Source organism: Clarias gariepinus, chromosome 7, assembly GCF_024256425.1.
Source record: "Clarias gariepinus isolate MV-2021 ecotype Netherlands chromosome 7, CGAR_prim_01v2, whole genome shotgun sequence".
Taxonomy (NCBI): domain Eukaryota; kingdom Metazoa; phylum Chordata; class Actinopteri; order Siluriformes; family Clariidae; genus Clarias; species Clarias gariepinus.
The window spans coordinates 23996404-24016188 of record NC_071106.1 but is presented as its reverse complement, the minus strand read 5'-3'; the positions used below and the strand labels follow the sequence as shown (position 1 = coordinate 24016188).

The 19785-nt window shown below is 42.7% G+C and overlaps 1 protein-coding gene across 1 annotated transcript in view; it reads right to left on the bottom strand.

Annotated features, from left to right (window-relative positions):
- The window catches only part of reln (reelin), a 1039407-nt gene that overhangs the window by 788724 nt on the left and 230898 nt on the right, over window positions 1-19785 (bottom strand). The window lies entirely within an intron of this gene.

Genomic DNA, 19785 nt, shown 5'->3' with positions numbered 1-19785 from the left:
TCTCGTTCCCGCCTTTTCAGGGAACACGGTTACAGCAAAGTAATCCGAGATGCTCCCTTTCAAAGGCTACACTCGATGCTGCGTGAAAACGCTATGGGAACGAGAGTGCCAACGCCGCCGCACTGCAAGTGTCTGGACTCCAAGGTTGTGTAGCGTGTGCGCACAAGGCCGAGAAGGTCTCAGAACTATGTCTGGGTAGCTGACTCGAGGACCCGTGGGCCCGGAGTAGCATGAACATCCAAATTATAAATGTAATAAATGTGTGCGCAGAGGACAACCCTCCGTGTTCCACACTTGCTGCAGGGGAATACCTCTTGCTAGTGCAATAGATGAGGCGATCCCCCTGGTTGAATAAGCCCTTATTCCTAGAGGCGAAGTGAGCCCACGCGCCTCATAGGAGAGGGCAATAGACCAGTGTAGTGGGGGCCACCCCCCGTTGCGGCCCCAGACCATGTAAAAGCTGCTTTGACTTACGCCACTAGCTGATGCGGTGGACGTAAATCTGAAGAGCACGTACTGGACAAAGTAAGTGAAGTCTTTCCTGCTCTGAAGCTGTAAAGGCGGAGGACAGAAGGCTTCAAAACAATAAAATGCATATTGGCAAATGTGTGCGGAGAGGACCAACCCTCCGCATTACAGACTTGCTGCAAAGGAATACCTCTTGCTAGTGCAATTAATGAGGCGATTCCCCTGGTTGAATGAACCCTGATTCCTAGAGGCGAAGTGAGCCCACGCGCCTCATAGGAGAGGGCAATAGCATCTCTTACGCAGCTTGCGGCTTCAAAACATGTTAAAACTGCTCTGACTTACGCCACTGGCTAATGCGGTGGACGTAAATCTGAAGAGCACGTACTGGGCACAGTAAGTGAGGTCTCTCCTGCTCTGAAGCTGTAAAGGCAGAGGACAGAAGGCTTCAAAACAATAGGATGCATGTTGGCAAATGTGTGCGGAGAGGACCAACCCTCCGCGTCACATACTTGCTGCAAGGGAATACCTCTTGCTAATGCAATTGATGAGGCGATTCCCCTGGTTGAATGAGCCCTGATTCCTAGAGGCGAAGTGAGCCCACGCGCCTCATAGGAGAGGGCAATAGCTGTCCGATCCTCTTAGAGAGGTAACATTAATTAGAAAAACCATCTTAAGGGTCAGAAACCTGAGGCACTGACTCTAGTGGTTCAACAAGGGACACAAGCCAGAGGACAAATATTTTCTGCAGAAACTCCAGCACTGAAACAATTCGGCAGTGGACTGGGTCTACCTGCTTCGTCATGCACCAACTTTCAAATACATTCTATTTGAGGGAAGGCAGTCCTAGTACTTAGAATAGTCTTAATTACGCTGGCTGGAAGACCAGCTTGACTAGAGTCAGAGAGTAGTAAAGGGGACATTTGCTGATCTTGCGAGGCAAAGAGGTCCACCTACGCTACATGAAATTTTCCCAGAATGTAAATCGCCCTGAGGGACAGAAATCTGGTGCGCTAGGTATTTAGCAGTGCAAGCACAGTCCGCCCTGGCGATTAATATATGAGACTGCCATAGTGTTGTCCACCCGCACTAGGACATGGTAGTCTCAACTGCTGGAGAAAGTGCTTTAGGGCCTGAAATAGAGCCATGATTTTGAGGCAATTGATTTGCCGCGCAAAAAGATGGCCTCTCCAGCTCCCTTGGGCTGGACGGTCATTTAAGACCGCACCCCAGCCCATGAGGGAAGCGTCTGTCGTTAGCATCTGCGACGACAAGACGAACTTAGAGTGGGACCCAGAGTCAGAAACCGGGGTCTGAACCACATAGGAAGGGTACGAAGCACCTGGCGCGTAGCCCTTATTGGGGATTGGCCCTAGAGTAAAATCCCCTGGTTCTTAGCCACAACTGAAATGCTCTCATGTGCATAAGGTCCAAAGGTGTCACCGTGGATACAGCTGCCATGAGAGCTAGAATCTCTGAAAGTGATGGTCACTTTCTGGTCTAGCTTGATTTCCTTGACGGTGTTGAGAATGGATTCGACACGAGCGGGAGACAGCTGTGCCCACTTACGCTCAAATTCCATGTGACACCCAAAAATGTTGTCCTCTAAACAGGAAAGAGCATGCTTTTATGGCATTGGATCTCAATCCTAGGAAACAAAGATTAGCTAGAACGACATGCTGATGTCGAAGCGCTAGCTACTGAGACTGGGCCAGCCAGTCATGTAATTCAATACGGATGCTCTGGAGTCATAAGAGCCAGAACTACATCCATGTATTTTGTGTATGTGCGGGTGAAAAAGCTAGACCAAATGGAAGGACCCGATACTGGTAAGCTTCGCCCCCGAAAGCGAACCTCAGGAACCTCCTGTGTTGTGGCAATATTTCCATTGATTTGTTTTTAGATAGCGGTAAAGCCCGCAAAATCTAAAAAATTGGACGCAGCCCCCCGTTCCTCTTGCACTTTCCGGTTTCATGGAAGTGGAGACCATGCCATTAAAACGCGGAGGGTGATGTGAGAACTGAATCCTGTAGTTTCTCTGTACAGTGCTTAGTGCCCAAGGAGATAAACTTGGCAGTAGCTTCCACGCTGCCAGTTTTTCAGAAAGGGGCAAAGCTCAGCGGCTTGGTTAAACGGGGGGGATGTTAGATGTTCGGCATCCTGAAACACGGCAGGAAAAACCCGAAGAACTAACATTTTATTGGAGACTGGAGTTGCCCGAAACACCAGTGGTGGCGGAGCAAGAACCCCAACCTCCTGGGGGTGCCAGGGAGAACATTTCATTCTTTAAAAGGAATTCTGCGTGCCTCTCTCCATTGGAGGGCCACCCCCCACGGTCCTGGGCACATGAACCTCAGGGCTTCTTTGTGAAGACAATATGCCAGTCTGACCTCTTTTGAGGCAGATTGCGTGACGCACCCCAATCTTGCGAGGGGGTGCCCAGCTCAAAAACACTCTCCTTGTGTGTTTCATGCCTCGCAACAGTCAGACCCGGTCGAGACTGGGTGGCCGACAGTCCCGACTCTTGAGCAAGGCGGGAAAGGAATTTACCGAAGGCTTGTTATATAACTTCGCCTCATGAACCTAGTGGCGACCGAGTTAACGACATCGCCAAGTAGGCCGGGAGGCGAGATGGGACATCGAGGAGGAATACACGATCCTTCTCCTTAATGCCCCTGAGATTCAACCACAAGTGCCTCTCCGCGGAGACCATAGCAGCCATAAAACGGCCGATAGCACAAGCCGTCTGCTTTGTTGCACGAAGAGACAAGTCTGTGGCCCGGCGTAAATCCAATACGCCCTACCTTGAAGAGCCCCGCCAGTACTCAAGTCTCTCAGCACCACCTGCTGCCTGAAAAGCTTTTCCCTCCAGGGAAGATAAAAAGTCTACACAGCTTGAAAGGAAGTAATAGCTTTTCAGGAAGGATGATGTCCCGGAAGAGAGATAGCCTGGAAGCGTCTCTTCTATCTGGGTGTCTTCATATAACTCCGCGTTTCTACCTCAATTATATTTAAATAAATAAATAAGTTGATGGCAGGAAAACACGGGATGAATACAGCTTACTCCATGAAAGGGTTAACTCATATGGAGATTGCTAAGAAAAGGGGAGAGAGCGTCGTTGAGGCTCCGCCCCCGGCCACCCGACAGAACCTGCCGTCTATGTTTTTATTTTTATTTTTATTATTTTAAAGTGCTTAGAGGCTATTACTATCTCCTTGCGAGCGGACAGAGTGATTTCCTGATCCGATAACGCGAAAGAAAGGAGTTTTAAATCCGTCACTCACTGCTCTACCGGATGCATGAGTTTAAGCCCCAGGAATGCGCGGCGGCTCGGAATGCGAGGCGCGTGCATAGCACTTAATCGAAGCAGTAAAGTGTAGAGATCGCCCTCCGATATGGATTATACACACGGAGGGACATCTCGTTTAAACTCTGCCATTATCAGTGTGTTAAACACTTATTTTTGCTGGTTAGACACACACGCTCACAACTAGGTGAAGACAAGAATCTGAGGAATGTTTCCGGTTCACTCCTATTTATAACCTGCAGGTGCGTCCTATCAGATGACGTCACCTGACCGAGGTTATAAAAGCCAAAAATTTGGCGTATTTGGTACACACATGCTTCACAACCAGCAACATGACAAGATGTTCCCATAGCGTTTTCACGCAGCATCGAGTGTAGCCTTTGAAAGGGAACTGAAAGTGTAATTTAAGTTCTTATTGGCGTCAATAGGGGAAAACGCCTTAAAACGCATATATGCGTGCACGGACCTCAGAGGGTTAATGATATTCCCTGATAGCTGGCAGCACAGTCAAAGACTACCCTTCGCTTTTTCTTTTGAGGATGGTACACACCATGGTGAGGTATGTACCACACTTGCCCGTCTTGTCGACTTAGGTGGGGTGTGGGGACCTTGACTGCATGACCCTTCTCAAACATGTCGTTCATGAAGTTTAAATACTCTTTGTGAAAGGAGCGGTTATGCTTAAACTTCCGTTTGAGGTTCAGTGCGCGCTGCATGGCTGCGCTTCGGTTATTGGGCATTTGAATAGCTGCTTTCTTAAATGGGAGACCGATGTAGAAGTGATTATCGGTAAACTGCAGAGAGTTAGTTACAGAGTCTAAAAACTGATAGTCCTCCTGTGACAACTCAGCTTTGTCATCACAATTCCCTTCAGGAAAATCATGGTTGTACTGTTGTATCAGCATTTGTTCTACGCTTTCGATGGAAACTCTGTTGACTGCAACGCTCACTTGCTCATTGTCTCATGTGCCTTCCTCGACCGACTCTCGAAGAGGTCCATTTATGGTCCATCCAAGAGCGGTCTTTACTGCGTATGGCCCATTGTGCCTGCTGTTAATTACTCGCCATGGTTCTAGGAGCCTGTGCTCTTTGTTACCTATGAGAATTTCAACTACAGCATTAATGTGAGGCAGTTTTACTTCACTGAGGTATGGCCACTTATCGATGTCGTGCTGTTGTGGAATTTTTCCACTGAGACTGGGATACTCTTTTGTGTGAACACTTTGGGAAGTTCAACAAAGGTGTTTTCTTCCAGACTACTAACCTCTAGGTCAGTAAGCACGTGACTTTCTACTTGTTTCCTCGCGTTCATGGTGCCTAACATGATGTCAATTATTTTACCTTGTACGTTTAATCGCCTTGCTAATGACTCTGTACAAAAGGTAGCAGAGCTACCTGGGTCCATAAAGGCGTATACTTCTACTGTCTTGTTACCTTTCTTGGACTTTATTTTAACAGGTACTATGGAGAGAATACAGTCATCTCCAGCCCCGATACATGCACTCGTTTCGTGACTCGCTGTAACAGGCAATGTTTGAACTGGTTCGGTTTTGTCAGCCTTTATGATCGCTTGAGCTGTGTCTTTTGCTGCAATGTGTAGCATGCGAGGATGTTTCTTTGAGCACAACTGACATGTAATTTTCTTCGTGCAGTCTTTGCTTAAATGTCCTTTTACTAAACAGCCAAAGCAGAATCCATTCTTTTTTAGAAAGTCCAATTTGACCTTATATGTCTCATTGTTAAACTGGTGGCATTCATCTAGGGTATGATCTTGCTCACGGGATGCACAAGGTTTAGTGAAGGCACTAATAACTAATGCACCACTACTCTTTACTGTAATTGAGTCTTTATGATTTTTACCAACCTGTTTTATGCCGGTCGCAAAGCTGCTACCTCTCTTTTCTTCCATTTTTTGCTTGAATCCTGGAGGGGATTTGTTGCTGTGTTTTTTACCACTAGTCGAAACGTTCAGGTCTCCAAAAAGTGGGTTGGACATTACCTTTGCTTCTCGTTCTACGAATTTCATCAGCTGCACGAACTTAGCTCTTTCCTGATTGCGCTCCTCGTACTTGTATACCTGGCTTCTCCATTTTTCACGCAATTTGTAGGGCGGTTTTGAGGCAACACTCCTCAAGTTGGTAGCATTGTCTAGCTCATCCATGTAATCGATGCTTGACATGGTATTGTAACATTTTACTAGGAACCGGGAGAAAGTTGTCAGCGACTTTCCGTCCTCTGACTTCATTTCCGGCCAGTTAAGTGCCTTTTGCATCAGCGTTGTAGCGATTATTTGTCTATTTCCGAAATTGTCATGTAACAGTCTCATAGCCACTGCGTAACCACGATGTTCTGGCATGAGCTGGCAGCTTGTCACTAGGTCCCTAGGCTGTCCTTTAGTATACTGCTCAAGAAAGAACAGCCTTTCCAGATTACTATCAGTTTTGGTTTCGATGGCATGTTTAAAGGCTCTTACAAAGGACGTGAACTCAAGAGCGTCACCATAGAATAAAGGAACGTCGCGCGGAGGTAAGGAAAGTTGCCTCTGACTCTTTGCAAACATTTCTGTAAGATCTGCCTGAATTGGCATCCTACCCTGAGGCTCCACTATGTCAGTGTTGTAAAGTGAGTGTTTGTTACCTTGGGTGGGCCGTTCCATTAGGGTGCTTGACATTATGGGTTTGGCACTCACTGGCATGCTTAAGTGGGTTGCTCGGAGGCGTGATGGCAGCTCAAGGTATTCCGTTGCCGAACTGTGGTCGCAGTGGTCGTTGTGCTCCGGTTCGGAAGCGCATGCACCACGCGTTTCGATGGTCACGTCCTGTCTTGCAGGACCTTGTCGTTCTTACAACCCTGATACACTTTTATTTTTGCATTAACCTTTGCAAGCTTTGCTTCGAATTCCAGCCTTTCCTTTTTAACCTTTAATCGTGCTTGGAATTGTGCTTCCTCTATTTCTAACGCCTGCCGTTGCTCTAAGATTTCTGTAAATACACTTATCTCGTGTTCATACAGGAAATAAAAATCAACAGTCTTAAAGGATAATTAAAGTCAAGTTTCGCTGTCAGATTTGTGATTATCTTGAACCCTGTCAGATTACTGAATATTTTGCCCACCTTCGGCATAGACATCTAAAGACCACCAAAAGGTTCAGTGTCCATTTCAAGGCTATAACTTTGAAAGCAGTGTGTGTTCCACATTCAGTGCACACAAAAGCAAGCATTACCAAGATCACAATGAGACACTGTTTAAACCAGAGGTAATAGTAAGGATAGAGAGTAACGTGAATGATAATGACAGTGTAATTGACACTCAGGAGGAGTATGCTGCGCAGGAGATGCTTCCAGGTGAATTGGACCAAGATAATTTTAATGCAGAAGCAAGCGAGACACAATCTCAAGATTCAAGACAACAGTTGGAATATAATTTTGCCAAATAGTTCAGCTGTCTCAGCCACTTTTGCAAAGGAACATAAAGGGCTCTTCTTCAGAAACACTTTGGACATGTAGATGAAAGAGGTGGTTATGGTTATGGCCGAAAGTGACATATTGTCCAAATTATGTGGAATGTTCAAATAGATGTCTAGCAACTAGTAAAAGAAGAGCATCATATGTAATGTGCAACTTTTCCCTGGTAATGCCTATAGAGTTTGTAGTTGAGAAAGGAAGAAAAACAGTAGCATATGTTCCTATTTTACAGATGCTACAGATACTATTGAACAAGAAAGACATTTTGGATAAGACTATGTCAAGACACAAACATAAACCACATGAATATAGGAAATGTAGTGATGTCTCAGGCTTTAGAGAGAATGCCCTTCTTAGTTGCAATGCATTCACACGCTTTGGGTCTATATATTGATGATTTCGAAGTGGCTAACCTCTTAGGAACATCTAAAAAAAACATAAGATGTGCGCACTTTACTGGGTTATTGCAAACTGGCATGGAAGATACGGATCCACTCAAAACTCAATTCAGCGTGCTCTCTTGTGCTACACTTAAATGGTTAGAATAGAATATTCAATTATTTGTCACATGTATTTTACAGCACAGTGAAATGTCTTCTTTGCATATCCCAGTTAGGAAACTGGGGTCAGAGCGGAGGGTCAGCCAGCTTACAGCGCCCCTGGAGCATATAGGATTAAGAGCCTTGCTTAAGAGCTCAACAGTGGCAACTTGGCGATGCTGGGGCTCGACCTCCCGACATTCCGATCAGTAACCCAGCAACCCACAGCCTTAACCGACTGAGCCACCACTGCCCCTATACAGATCCTGAGGTGGGAATCGAACTTAGACTCTGTAGGTGCAAGGTGACCATGCTAACCACTAAGCCACTGTGCCGCCTTAAAAGAGTGTTGTTATGAAAGAGTTCTGCACCCACTTTTTTGTGATTTAGCCACTCTTGAACAGCATGGGGTCTACATTGAGCATCTTGGTAGAAGTTTTAAAGGAATGGTACTCTATGTGTCACCAGATAACCTTGGGGCCCACTCTCTTGCAGGATTTTATGAAAGCCTCATTGTAGACAGGTTTTGTAGATTTTGCATGGCATCCAGGACTGATGCACAACACCAAGAGGTAAGATCTGGTGCATTTCAACTTAAAGGGAGAGATACATACAATCGACAAGTGCAAGAATCACTGTAGAATTCAAATTTATGTAGAGAAACAGTTGTGAGAGGACAGTGCCCACTCACATCAATTTTAGAGCATTTTCATGTCATTGGTGGTTATCCCCCTGACATATTGCATGCTGTTTTTGAGGGAGTGGTCACAGTGGAGTTATCAGTTTGCCTTAAAGACCTGATGGCAAAGAAATACATTAAACTACATTACACTCTAGAGGTATTAAATGAAGCTATCAAAACATTTCCCTATACTTTCACTGACAAAACTGATCAGCCTCAGATGATTTTAAAGGGGTTCTCAACCAAGGGCACAATTTGTGGAAATGGCCATGAGAATTGGTGTCTAATTAGGCTTCTTCCTCTGCTTATTGGCCATAACATTCCAAAGAGTGACAATGGGAAGTGCTTATGCTCCTCAAGGACATTGTTGCATTAATTGTGGCACCTCACTTTACTGAAGAGTCATTATACATCCTTGAGTACAAAGTGGCATAGCATAGGAATCTTCTGCAGTCAACCTTCCCTGACTTTACACTTCGACCAAAACACCAGTACATCTAACACTATGCTGAACTGATTAGGGTACATGGTCCACTTACTGAAGTCTGGACAATGCGTTTTGAAGCGAAACATAAGTTCTTCAAAAAGTTTATACGTGATGCCCAGAACTTCAAGAATGTTGCCATGACACTTGCAATGTAACATCAAAGGGGTCTTAGCCATCAGCTAGACTGCAGTTCTTTTTTTTTAAACTGGGTGTGAAAACGGCCAAAGTTACACACGTGTTAGTTACCACTTTCCCAGAGAACGTTCAGAGAGTTCTTGGTCAAAAACTCCCTCAAACTCATACACTTTTTGTTGCACCATCTGTCTGCATTAATGAGATTGATTATAAGACAAACATGATACTTTCAGCTGGATCACGTTCAGGGCTCCTCGATTTTAAACAAGTTACTCACATTGTCACATTGTACATGAGAGTACTTTTTGTGTGCAAAGTCATGACATCATGGTATTTTGAGCACCTTCGTTCTTATGAGCTTTGCTGCCCAGTTATGCCAACTTTTTGTGTGTTTCAACTTGAAGATCTGAATGATATTGTTTTACTGTCAGCATACAGTGTACATGGTAAAATGATGGTGACATTGAAGCATTTTATTCTTTGCTAAATGTACTCTTTTGTCATTTCCTTCTAGATGGCTTCTCAAAAAATCATGATTTTAGGGGTTATTCTCACAGAAGCTGATATCAGAAAAGTCACACTGACTTCACACAGTTGAAGATTTAATAAGCTGTCTCAGAAACACTTTAGGACGGAACTATAATTTTACTTAACAGTTTTGAGATCCTTTGTATGATCATGAATTTTGTAATGTGACTAATCTAGAAGAGCTTCCTGAAAGGCCACCAGTGAAAATCTTTCCAGTGATTGAATTGTTGTCGGTGTCAGAAGATGAAATGCAGGCATTAAGTGAAATATCAAGTGATGCTACAAGTACTGCAGATACAGTACTGATCTCTGAATCACCAGAAAAAGAAAATGCCATGGCCTGATATCTTTTTGATTCTAAAATTCTCTGTCAATGTTTAATATAGGCTGCGTCAGGCCAATTTAATCTACTTGAAGGATGGAACGCACCTAAAAATTACAAAAGAATTGAAACATGGTATTCTTCTGAAACTTGCTGAGACCATATACTCCTTAAAAGTATACCCAACTGCTGATGATTTAAAAGATGTTGCAAAGGCATTGGTGAATACTCACCCCTGTCTTCAAGAACCAGGATCACCTTGTGGACAAGTTTGAAAGACAAAATGGGAAATTACAGATCCAAAATGAGAAGCCTTGGACACACAGATGTCACTGTTAATGCAGGAAAAAGAAGGAAAACTCTACCAGCAGTGATCCACCCAACAAGAACATACGACACGAAGGAAAGGGGAGGTAAACTACATACCTAACCTTCCAATGTATCAAGAATTCAACCGAATAAAAGAATCTTAAGCAAGAATTCTATGGGTCACTTGATCGTCACTGTCCACAGCTGATTCAGATTTTCAGGTCAAAGAGAGGTATCGCCGGACAAATTTTAAGCAATCTTCTGCAAGATGTCAAGGTTTGTATATGCTATTGTTTGTACAGATGGAGCCACGCCAAATAGCCGCGGAAGTGTGAATTGCGTACGAATGGCGTACGGCTGCCCCATGCACGCCGTAGTCCCCCCTCCTTTTTCTTCGAGAAAGGCGTGTCAAGATTTCACAGTAAACACGCCCATTCAAGCCCTATTTATGCATTGTCCTGGTTCCACCACTAGATGGCGCTTCGTTCTCAAGGACACGTTAACACAAGCCAGCAATTTAGCTGCGCTGAGTTGCAATCACGTGATTTTAACAACACACCCCCACCGAACTGACGCTGCCAAACTGCACTAGAGATGAAGATGGCGGATTAATGGACTATTCGCGGTAAGTGGTGTTCTAATTTATAAAATTTGTTTGGGATTAGTTTACAGTTTATTTCTTAGTTTAGTTTTTTACCGGCCGTTTTGAAAATCACTGGCAGCACCAGCAGCGGTCAGATGTAACTTTAGATAACTTAATGATCTGTTTACCAAGTCTGGAGTTAACATTACAGTTTACTGTCAGTGTCACAAACTCACAATGTCACTCCTCTTTAACTAAAAAAGACACTAAAGCTTTAAAAATACTATTAATGTCCATATTACAAAAGCTGCACTACCGGATGAAGAGTGTTAGTGCTCTATAAAAATGCCTTTAGAGTCTGACTGCGTGTTGTCTGGATAAATTCAGCATTTATTTATTCTTAGGGTAAGAGTTAATCTGCAGGTTATTTCTGTGAATATAATGTGATGCAGTTCATGAAGGACACAAGCTGAGGATAGATGTACAGGAGCTCGCGAGCTAAACGCTCATAACCGGGTTTATATTTTTCTCAATTTGGCCGTGACTTTGCGCGATAGCGCGAGCGCTTAGTTACCGAGCTGGATAAAAACTCTGAAGTGTTTATCAGTTAAGGGGGAGGGGGAGGTGTGTGTGGGGGGAGGTGAGGGGGGCTTCAGTACTCGGGAAGTTATAGTTTGGCTTCAGAGATGAACTAATATATACGAGTGTTATATCGCCTAACTTATTTGTATGAAAAGCGCATTTTAATTTAATGCAGACGATAATACAGACAGACCGGGGTTAACACTAACAAAGTTCACTGGTTAAAGTTATCCCAGTTTATTTACATCCCAGAATTCCCCAAAACAGTAGGTTTACTAATATCTTTTATATTTATTACAACTAGATATTCTGTAAAGTTTATTTATCTTTGTCTTCACTAAATTCTCCTGTTTTCTTTAATCAGAGCTCCGCTGTGGAGGATTGGGGGGTCAGATGGATGACGGTTGGCCTTTTGGAGCTACTGGAGGAGCCTGAACAAGCTGTTGAGGGAGCTGTAGGAGGGATGACATCACAGTGCAACAGCTTTAGAATTATGTTTGGTCAGGTCTACTGAATATTCTGAACATAGAATTGCAAAACGTCTGATACTTTAGGGGGGAAACAAAGAATTAAACTGTTCCATCTTTAATATTTTTTTAAAATGATATTTTAATATAAAAGAACCAGATAGAGACTGATAAGCAGCTGGTGTTATCCGGGTATTTTAATGACCGTTAAGCAAAAATTAAACATGTTTTCACCTGTTTTATACAAATTATTGTTTTACCTTTGACTAGTTTTGGAAGAATAAATGTTATTTTTAAAGTCATGTGTGCGTGTTTTAATTGTTGGGGGATTGTTTGTGTATTTAAAAATACATTTACTTAAACCAACAACTTCAATGTGCAAAAAATGGGACCTGACGTTGTTTTAAATAGTCAAAGAGTTGGGCTAATAATAATGATAATTATTATTATAATTATTATTATTATTATTATTATTACTGGTTATAGAAACAAATAAAAACAACAGTTAAACACTTGATCATATGTATCTGTGCTGGTTTGTGTTTGTGATTATGTGACCCATAATCATTTTTTTCTCAGTATAAATTTTTGGGGGGTTTTAAGAACTCCATTAAAAGAGCAAAGACAAACTTAGAAGGAGTGGAAGGTAAGAAACCTCAGTGGAGAATACTGACTAAGACATGGTGCTAATTGCTCTGTGTGTGTGTGTGTGTGTTTGGCGGGGGGAGGGGTACTTCAGGCTTACTTGTCTGCGCAATGTTTGTGTTAAACCAACGGAGAAATGCAAAGAAAACGGAGAAACACACACACACACCTCTCATCCACAAACGCTTTAACTGTTGTCTTGTAAATCGTTGATTAAATCTATGAACACAGCTGTTCAGCATCAGTCCTAAACACAAGCGCAGGGTATGTTTTTGTCCTTAATTAAAAGACACCAATATGTTAATAATTTACACAATGATAACATGTTTATGTATAATGTTTATTTTGCGGGAAAAGGTAATAAGCAATATTTAAAATAAAACAAACCAGGAAATAAGTGTTTCATACATTAAGGTGCTGTGTATAACCAAGTGCCCCAACAGACATAGTAACAGTGTGGAGAGTGTGTGCGCTGTAGGGGATTGGAAGGTGAACGAAGATAATCATTTACAAGACAAAAGACGTTCAGAGGTGTGTTATGTCCTAAAACGCCCCCCCCCCCCCCCCCCCCCGCCACGGATTGCCCCCCATTACGCAATCGCTATCTTCAAAGAAAAGCCGCCGCCCCTTTTCGTTCAAACGTGTTAGCGAGTGTTTTTTCTTTCCCTCCGCTCGGTTTTGTAAACACAGTTGCGTTCAGTAACACGGTGGAACCAAATACCTAAACAGCAGCAACAACAACCATTATGATCACACTTTGTTGAATTTATATTGCTTAAATATTTCGCAGCTCTGTCCTCTTTGCATTGCTACGTGTTTATTTACTTCCTTTTCGCATCGCACGTAATGCACTCTAAAATCAACACTATCAAACTTGGAAATGATATAATATTCAATCAAACATCAAGTTATCAAAAGTAACGAATTTGTCACTACTCTTCTCTTATGCAGCAGGGCTAAAAAGATAATAAAAGTTACACCAAAGTGCTGCAGGTTTGGTGTCCGTGAGCTTTTCCTAATCAGAGTTACACGGGGGGCATTTTGTGGCTGCTCCAGTTACACTCTACTTAGATATTACACAGAGGAGAGTTCACTTCTGTTCTCTTCATCCTAGCTTAATTTCATCTCATGAAATAATAGTAAGTTTTGTAAAGTCTGAGTTCATCTCCCCAGTCAGTGTTGTGTATGGACAGGGTAGCATCATGGCAGGATTGGTGTCATTTTATTATCTTTTTAGCCGTGCTGCGTAAGAGAAGAGTAGTGACAAATTCATTACTTTCGTTACTAGACTATTTTGTCTGCAAGTGAAATACATCGATACGTTAATAATTTACACCACGATAACATTACTGCAGAAGGATCTAGAGACGTGACTTCGAGACGTTCACAGTATATTCGAACCGTAGACAGGGTTTATTTTGCAGAACATTACAAAACAGCCATGTCCAATAAAACAGTGCATCTTTAATAAGCCACATTGGTTTTGAGGCAGTAGTAAAATTAACGAAAGACTGAGAAGCCCCGTGATTTTTATATATATATTTTAATGTTCAAATGAACGTTTCAGAGTAGCCTATATAATTTGTCTTGTCATCTGTTTACAGCGTTGGCTGATTTTGTGATTGAGACCCATGGGTTACATTGAAATATTTTTATTAGTAGTAGTAAGCCAGTCTTTAGTAACCTTGGACAAATCACAATATAAGCCCTCTCCCGCGCATGCGCGCTCTCTCTCTCTCACTCACACACACACACACACACACACACACGTACACACACAAACAAATAAAACATAAAATTGCGTAAAACCAAATGAAACTATGGCAAAAATATATAAGCAGTGAAAATTACAGTATATCCTGTAGGTGATTCCTGTCATGATAACAGACACTGACCCTCTGGACCTGTTTAGTTCTGTTACTATTGTGTTCAGGTGTGAATGTTTATGGGGATTTAGTCTGTCACTGCTGCCGCATCTATTCACCGTAGTGATAAGTGATTAATGTCCCATCAGATCTTTGATGGGGGACGTTATGCTGGTTAAATGACTAAAGACATACTGATCCGTATGGGCAGATATTTGTTTCAGATATTATGCGTTATTAATCGATTTGTTATGCCAATTTTTGACTATCAGCGAAACAAAACATCAGCGAAAACATAAAAAATATAACGAAAACAAACTCAAGCAGAAGTTAAATTTTAAGCTTTACTTTGCAGCAAAATATTATCTACCAGTGTATTAAACGGAAATAGATAAAATACACCGTAATGTAAAATACTGTACATAGCCCGCATTTGTATTCCGTACCTACAACGACCGGTATAGATAAATTACAGATGTTACCGTGTCTTTAAGTATTATTAAGGATGTCGTGAAAAATATTGCAATAAGTAGTTTTATTATAAAAATAGCATAAGCATCATGGATTGTGTATTGAGGGATTTAAATCTGTTTTATGAATCGTTTTTATCCCTCTTTTTTACCACATCATCTATTGATGAAACTATGTTGACGTAAGTTATGTTATATATATTAAATATAGTAACCGGATGCTTGGACACTGCAGAAGCAGTCAATGCTCCATCTGGCGGAATTATACAGCATTGCAACCATCTTTTTAGAAAGCGCATGGGGGCGTTTATGGGGCGGGGCATCGTTAACTACGTCATCGCGGGGGATCACATTCCGTGCACGGATCGATCATGGTCCTGTCACGGTCCTGTCATGGACCTATCATGCTCCAAGCGGCTGTTTGACGTGGCTCCCACTGTACATGCCATTGACATAAATTGATGGCATTGTTTGCTGAATTTTGAAACCTGATATAATAACTTTAGAAATCTTCAGTTACAAAGACAAAATAATGATACATGTAAATTGCCTTTCTGTCATGCAGACAAATGATACAATGTTGTTTCTTTGCAAAAAAAAAAAAACTTTTTTAGGGCAATGAGTGTAGAGTTATCTGAGAATTGCACATCAGCCTCTGCTTCAAACTCGAAAAAAGCCATAGCCAACTACAGGGGACACGGAATCAACTCCAGAATCACTTTTAATTCTTGTGTCTGACAGCTTTGCAGGTTACACACCAATTGTTCAAAAGAGATTTGACTAAGTGAGGGGGAGAGAGCAAGGTCGATAACCTTAAATGAATACCAGAAAAAAGGGTACATCACTATTCCTGGTAAATAACAGTTAAATCACTACTTCTAAAACACACCAGTTAAATAAAATTTAAACAAATACACCAACAAAATTATATAACCAAGCTTCTAAAACAACTAACACATACTATTCTATTAATCCTTTAAAGGACATGTAATACACAACATCATATTACATTTTTTGTGAATACATTTAAAACTTAAACAACAATCACAGCATTCCATAAGTTACTCTTTTTCTTGTAATGAGCACTATAGTGAATTAATTAAATATCAAGTAACTCAATCAAGATTCAAATAATCAGTCCTTCGTATAAGTAAAGAGCGGTATTATCATAGAATCAGTGTCCCTGAGATGACCAGCAGCCGATGCGCTTCCCTGTCTCGCATGTTACTGACTGCAGTCTCTTACACACAAGTTTTTATACACAGACCCTATACTGTTACATCATAGTTACATCATAGTAGATACTGTGAGGTGGCGATTTTCTGTCACAGATGGTGCTTGTATGTTGAGTCTTTCACTTTTTTTACTTTACACCTCCCACTTGAACTACTGGTTCTTGAACCCAAGTAGTTCACACTTATTTTTCTTTTGCCTGTTCTTCTGCCGGAACCAAGACAACTTTGTTCAGACAATCTTGTTTGTCGATTTCCTTGATGACCTTCTCTGTTTTGTCTGTGTTGCTCGCTGTACAGTGCAAACAGTGGTCTCTGTTGCCCCATTTCTGTGACAAAAACTTGCATGATCGATTTTCCAGGGCCATTTCCTGGGATCCACCACCAGTCACTCACTGGCTCAGCTTTTTGGATTTCCACGACTCTGTTTGCAAAGAATGTCTGAAACCCATAACTATCACGTTGAATGGCCCAGAGCACAGTCTGACTGTCTACTAAGAGGGACAAACGTTCAACTTCCATCCGCCCATGCTTCTTGAAGTGTTTTCTGAGACATGCAGCAAAAACTACACCACAGATCTCAGCCTTGACAGCATCTCCCTTCTGGTCCGGTGGTGCTAACTTGGTCTTGGACTCGACTAATCTGAGAACTACTGTGTGAAACCTAACTTGACTGAGCTGCACATACTCCTCGAAGTGTTTGATGGTCTAATTTCTGGGATTTTTAGAAAGTGGCTTGTCCCATGTTTGTCGAGCTAAGTAAGCCCCCATTTTCTGTCTCTTGGAATGCCTTCCTGACAAGAGTTCTGCTTGGCAGGTGTAACGAGACCAATTGGGTCATAGAGCCCAGCAACCTGGCTTAGTAGCTGTCTCCTGGTCAACGGATTAGGCGTTTTCAGCTTTACTTCACTTTCAAAAAGGTTCTGGCCTGTTCTCATTTTCTTTTTCCTTTTTGAGAAGTTAATGGAAATCATAATGTAGAGTCTGTCATCTTCTACCAGGTACCCTGTTCCCAAATCTTTATTTTATTCCTCCTTCATCTTGTTCGGAAGTATGATTGATTGACTTTGTGTTTGTGCACCAGTCACTTGCCTCCCACTTAGCCCTGACCTAACCCATGGCTTGAGGGCAAATCCGCCGGCTATCAGAATCTCTTTAAGTCCATTTATTATCATGGTCAGTTTCTCCTGGTACAGTCCCAGTCGTACCGGGGTGGTTGTTGAGTGGGGGTTTGGTGCCACTAAGTGGCTGACATACCAAACTGGTCCCTTCCACTTCTCATTAACTTCCTTGGTGAGTTTCTTTGCTGCTCCTCTTTTGACCATATTATGGACCTGGGCAGCGTAAATACCTCGCCATTCTGGTACTCTCTTGAGCTGTCTTTCTGTTCTTAGGAAAGCACTTTCCACCCCAAATATGTTGCATGCAAGGGTGGATGGGTCCTGAATCCATGGATACTTTGTATCCCAGTGTGGAGACTTGCTGTGGGAAACTTTTTCAACATAGGTGAGACCCTCTCTTATGATCTCAAGTTCTTTCTCTTCTGCAAGAGTCATTTCTTTTCCTTTAGGCTGACAGTTGCCACAACGGCACCCGCCACACTTTGGTTCACAGGCCGCCCCGATACTGTCCCACTTCCACCACTCAAGAAAATCCTGGTTACTGGCCAGTGAGCTTTTTGTTTCAGCTACATGACTTTTCTCTCTGTGGATTATCTTGGAAACATTTGGAGCTTCAGCATCATTTCATGCAAAGATTTCCTCATACTTGACCGCAGCCGTCCTCATGGACCGCGCAAAATGCGTCTCAGACCCATGTGCTGTCATATCCACATTCTCAACCAGATCTGGGTGTGCTCCTGCAACGGTTTTCCCCAATGGACTGTCCCATAGAACGAGATCTCACACGACTTTCATTCTTTGTGGTGCGAGTCTTCCCTCTCGGTGGCTGATAAGGAGTTCAATTTTCTTCGGCCTTTTCAGTTTTTTGAGGTCTGTGTCTGGAAAGATTTTTTTCAACTGCTCTAAAGTTACTCTTCTGTGGACTTTGGCAATCTCCTCTAACCCATAACAGATCAGCTGATGAGCCTTCACCGTCCCCTCATGAGTTTTGACTCTAATCCTGAGGAGGTACTTTTTCGTGCTCACTCTAATGGCCATCTTGCCAACCCCATGAACCACCAAGGTAACTTTCTCTCCTCTTAACTTGAGTCTATCAGCAGCTTTGTGCGTAATATATGTTGTGTCTGAGGCCAGATTTAACTTTACAATGAGTTTCCATTAATTTTTTAAGTTCAATCAACCTGTATAGGCTTACAGTGCAATCTTTGGGAAACTGTGGAGCTTCTCCACTGCCTATTTAATGGCTCTTACTCTTCTTCTGTCATTTTCCCCCACACATTGCTAACCTTAATCCATTAGAACAATCCACCTATTTCTTTCTTCACAGGTGCTTGTTCAGTCGCCTGTTATTTTAAGACTGGACTACTGCAACTCACTCCTAGCAGGCCTGCCTCTGTCCACTATTCGTCCTCTGCAGCTGATCCAGAATGCAGCTGCATGTCTCGTTTTAACCTTCCTAAATTTTCCCACACCACCACACTTCTCCGGCCCCTGCACTGACCTCACATTGCTGCTCGCATTAAATTCAAAACCCTGATTATTCCCTATAAAGCAAAAAATGGCCCAGCACCCACTTATCTCTCAGCTCTAATTACACCATGCATCGCACCTCGTTCCCTCTAATCTTCCAGCACTGCTTGCCTGGTCCCACTATCCAGAGACATTCATCCAGACTCTTTTTTGTTTTGGTAATGAAGTTAATTTCCGCTATATGACCGTACAGCTGAGTCTTTGATAATCTTAAAACGATGCCTCAAGACATATTTTTTCTTCAGTACTTAGACTAACCCCCCCCACCCCCTCTATTAAAAAAAATAAATGAATAAAACTTCCCAACTGTGTTTGACTGATGCTACTTAATTAGTAACCTACTAACCATCCAATGATGGAAACTTCAAAGCACTTTTTGTAAGTCACGGATAAGAGCGTCTGCCAAATGTAAATGTAATGTAATGTAATGTAAGACATTATCCGCTTCGGTAGGCACACAATACCTGAGATTTAAATGCAACTGCCCCCTACAAGTAATGTACGCCATGTGCCTAAGAACTTCACCGCAGCCAGTGCACTGCCACACCAGCTTGTGAGTTTTCTTTCCTTGAGAAGTGCATTCCTAATGGCCACACTTGTAGTACTGGAGCTTCTCCACTGCCTATTTAATGGCAAAGGGCTCTTACTCTTCTGTCTTGCACTGCTGTTCTGCCAGTGTTAGTTTTCTTTTTACATTGTGCTTTGGTCAGTCCCTGATGGACAATTATACCTGGTGGGGTTTTGTGTCATGGCTCGCCAGGTCACGCCCACCTGTCAAACCAAATCACGATCATCTGTGACTCCATTCCAAACTCTGTTTCTGTGCTTTTGTTTTACCACCTCATTCACTGGCTTGAGTACACCTGTTCTTCATGTGTTGCACTGCATGAGGCAAGTGGTGGTCACACCAGATACTGACCGGTTCTGAGTCCCCAGACCCCCAATATAGCAAAAAACTGCACATTCCAGGGTGGCCTTTTATTGTGGGCAGTATACGGTACACCTGTGCACTACTCATGATGTCAGATCAGCATCTTGAGATGGCACACCT